We start from the raw sequence: 4492 nt of genomic DNA on the forward strand, positions 1-4492 counted from the left end.
CTATACAATACAAAACAATACAATAAATACAATAGAATACAACACAATTAAAGAAACTGTGCATTCCTTTGGTTATGTACATTAGTGCAATAACTTTACAGTTCCATTGTGGGATCTGTGGGATGGACGATTAAAGTGCAAGTGTGCAGCTGGACAGGGGGCAGATATGGGAAGGGTCCTTATTTGAGAGGATTACAGCTTGGGGAAAGAAGCTGTTCAGGTGGCGTGTAGTCCTAGTCTTTATGGATCTCACTCTTACACTGCGTTTCAAGGATAGCCACTGGAAGAGAATGGCCAGGATGTGAGGGATCAGCCATGATTTTCCCCACCCTCTTCCTCATCCTGGACGAGTACAGGTCTGTGAGGGGGTGGGGGTGGGGGGGGTAGCTGATGGTCAATAATCTTCTCTGCACATCGCAAAATGTGCTGTAGTTTTTGCTTACAGTGCAAAGATGCAGATCCGAACCGGATGGAAATGGAGGATGTCATCACTGATTCAGTAATGGCTGTATAGAATTGGACTAGTAGCTCTTGTGACAGCTTGTATTTTTTGAGTTGTCGCAGGAAGTTTCGCTGTTGTGCTTTCTTGATTATTGTGATCATATTCCCTTCCCACCTGAGATCCCGTTGGATGATGGAGCCGAAGAATTTATGGGACTCCACTCTGCTGACCATGGTACCATGTATTTCCAAAGATGTGGGTGTGAGTGGGCTTCTTCCTGAAGTCAATAATCATCTCCACGGTTTTTTGTGTGCTCAGCTTCAGGTTGTTAGCTTCACCCCAGACAGTTTGCTTCCTCCCGATATGTAGAGTCATCACCATTTGAGGTGAGGCCAATCAGGGTAGTGTCATCAGCAAACTTAAGAAGTTTGACAGATTCACTGTTAGAAGTGCAGTCATTGTATAGAGTGAGTAGAGCAGTGGGGACAGCACACATCCTTGAGGAGCACCAGTACTGAGGAAGAGGGGGTCTGAAATGGAGTTACCCACCTTCACAAACTGTTTTCTATTGGTTAGGAAGTCCTGGATCCAGTGGCAGACAGGGGAGGGCACATTAAGCTATTTTAGTTTTTCCAGTAGTAGGTCAGGGATTACGGTGTTGAAGACAGAGCTAAAGTCTGCAAAAAGGATGCGGGCGTAAGTGTGAGGGCTGTCTAGGTGCTGCAGTATATGGTGCAGAGCCAAACTGATGGTATCATCGAAACACCTGTTAGCTCTATATGCAAACTGCAGGGGGTCCTGGAGGGCATCAGTCGTGGTTTTGAGGTAGTGCAGAATGACTCTCTCAAAGCATTTCATGACAACATAGGTTAAGACAACTGGCCTGTAGTCATTTGGACAGGAGATTTTCTGTTTCTTGGGGACAGGGATGATAATGGAGGTTTTGAATCAAGCAGACACAGTGCACTGGGCTAGGGACTGATTAAAGAGATCAGCCAGAATGGGAGATAGCTGTTCTGCACAGTGCCTAAGTTTTGCCGGTGAGACACGATTAGGGCTGGCTGCTTTCCTGATCTTTTGTTTCTTGAGAACTCTGCTGAGTTGATGGCTGATGATAGTGATAGGAGCCAGGGAGGTGGGGGTTGTAGGTGTAGGGATGTTAAGGTCAGAAGGGCGTGGGGGGGAGATGGGGGCAAACAGAGTGTCTCAGAGTGAATGTGGCTGGGTTGGGGAGAGGGGGGTGGGGTGAAAGTCCTTTGTTTTTTCAAATCTGGGGTAGAAGGTGTTAAGATGGTTTGGGAGTGAAGGGTCTGCCATAGTGTTGATGGGTTTAGGTTGGTAGTTTGTGATATTCTGGAGTCCCCTCCAGATGGAAAAGCAGTCATTAGTGGAGAAGTGGTTTTCCAGTTTGTCCCTATATCTGCACTTGGAAATTTTGACTGCTTTATTGAGTGCATACTTGGCCCTCTTGTATGTGTCCCAGTCACCACTCCTATAGGTGTCTTCCTTGATGGAGCGTAATTTCCCCAGCTCAGAAGAGAACCAAGGTTTGCTGTTGTTACACCTATACACAGTCTTTGTTGGGATGCAGGTCTCCTCACAAAAACTGATGTAAGAGGTAACTGCCTCAGTATAGTCATCCAGGCTGTCGTTCTGAAGACATCCCAGTCTGTGGAGTCCAAGCAGTCAGGCAGTCCTTTATAGCCTCAGAGGACCATATTTTCACCATTTTCACCTCAGGCTTGGCAGTTTTAAGCTTTTGTCTGTATGAAAGGATGAGGAGAAGAAGGGAATGGTCAGAGTTCCCCAGTGGGGCACAGATGGTTGCCTTGTAAAATGGTCAGGGCTCGTCCGGGATTTGAACCCGGGACCTCTTGCACCCGAAGCGAGAATCATACCCCTAGACCAACGAGCCACACATGTGTTTTGTAGACTGAGAAAAATTGCATGTCTGCTGTGGGGGTCTTCATATCATTTGAGAATGTATATTTTCTTGGCGCCATTTCAGCATCCTAGTGTTATTTTGTCATTCCAGGTGGAGGCAACACTTATCCCGATTCCATTTATATTGTTAACAAGTGAAGCAGGCCCTAGTGGACTACATCTTCCACAATGAAAGATGCAGGATCACAGAAAGTAGATTGCGGCTACACAAGTAATACAGGCCTGGAATCATTTTCACTGTGTCTTGATTCAATTAATGCATTATCTTCAACAAATGCATTACTACACACAAACCTGGCCAGTGATACAAGAAACAGTCTGAGAAAACCACCTAATGTTTTCATGAAAAATATCCCTTTTTTGACAGTCACATACCTTGTTACATTTTAATTGAATTACCTCTACGTGTGTGAGTAAATAGATTGAGAAAGCAGCTGGCTTGAAACTGACAGCTCTCTGGTGCCCACGGTTTAAGGGAAACAAGCTGGCACTTCATCCTGCCTTTACAGATCAAGTGTTCCTTGCAATAAAACTGGGTGGAGCCCCACTGTACAAACGCTAATTGTTTGCAGATGTAATTGAGCCGATTGTGAAAACGTGGTCATGCGTTATACTGCTTGCAAGGAGGGCAGTGGAATTTGTTCAAAACCCTTCCAAAGACACTTCCCGTAATACTTCTAAACCAGTGACTTTCTTTTTATTACGTTTGGAAATCTATAAATTATCCAAAGTCAGCAATAGGAATTTGACATTTTATATCCACTTTGTACTCATAGATCAGTATTGAGCTTGTTGGGACTGAACACGAAACCCCACTGAGTCATTTTTTGGAAAGGGATAAGTTTTATTGTCAGTGATACACACATATATCAAGGAGGGCAACATGGACCACAAACAAAAACCTGGACCTATTAAGACCCATCTGACGCTAAACAGAACCTGTTATGATGTATTAAAATCATCTGAGGCTGAACAGGGCCTGATATGTGATGCATTCATCTGACATTCTCGTAAAGAGACTGTGGCCAGCATTTCCCATTTATGCAACCATTGTAGGCTCATTGCATGGCTAAATGCATGCCATTCTCCGATACACTCATGGACTACTAGCACACAGTTGTTTCATGTACTGCGACTCGTACAGCGCCCTACAGCAGAGCAAGCTCTCATTGGAAGGTAGGTGCTACTCCTCTGACATCGTCCAAGCAACTCACAGGGGCCTGGATGGATCATAGGGTTATGGCGTTCACCTCAGCTTGCTCTCAAGGTGAACACCATAACCTTCTCATTCGGGTGGTGATTGTGGTACAGTGATCAATGATGGTTGGATCACTGGCCTGTTAAAGGGCATGAATGTCCCTTGATTAAGCATCCCTTTTCAGTGTGCCACTGCTTAATGACCAGCTACAGCTATATAAGGACAGTTGCTTAGAATTATTCAATGTCAACACAATGTTTTTATAGCTAGCTAATCAAAATGTTCTAAAGGTTCACAAACCACTAGTCATTTCTGTAATGATCAGAATGTTGTCATTTGTTTTTCTTTTCAGTAGTTCTACACGCCAAATTTAGTAACCTTTGTAGCAGTTTAAACCATGAGTCCACTGCACTACGATTAGTATTGAATAAGAAATGAGACTGGGAACAGTCGCTCCAAACGTTTTAACCCTTGCTAAAGTTGCTGTGATTGGCCCTATGTAGCTACATATTAAAAACAACATGAGTAATATACTTACAATCATTGACCCATTTGGCTGTTGTATACACTTATCTTAAGCAAACTTTAGTATGCTTCCTTTTTACATAGGTATTCATATATAATTAGTGTACTTTGCCTGTAGTGAGGTTCTGTCTGAGGCTGGTGTTGTGGTGCAGGGAGTTTATCTTAGGCTGGTGTTCTGGTGCAGAGAGCTTGTTTCCTAGGGGCGAGTTGGTAGAAGCTGAGTTTCTGTGATAAAGCCCACTTTGTCTCCTTGACAGCATTCCTTGGCTGGCCACAGTGCTCTCCATGCTTTCTCTCTTACTCATGTGATTACTGAGCGTGAGGCGGCTGTTTTTTGTCTGGCCTAATCAGTCCCTCAGCCTCTCAGTCTGAGTTTGCCAAGA

The 4492-nt window shown here is 44.3% G+C and overlaps 1 non-coding gene across 1 annotated transcript; it reads right to left on the reverse strand.

Moving 5' to 3' along the window:
• Positions 1 to 2285: 2285 nt before the first annotated feature.
• On the reverse strand, positions 2286 to 2357 carry trnap-cgg. Its single transcript has one exon. It is a non-coding gene; the product is annotated as a tRNA-Pro (tRNA).
• Positions 2358 to 4492: the final 2135 nt, after the last annotated feature.

This window comes from Megalops cyprinoides, chromosome 9, assembly GCF_013368585.1.
Source record: "Megalops cyprinoides isolate fMegCyp1 chromosome 9, fMegCyp1.pri, whole genome shotgun sequence".
Lineage (NCBI taxonomy): Eukaryota > Metazoa > Chordata > Actinopteri > Elopiformes > Megalopidae > Megalops > Megalops cyprinoides.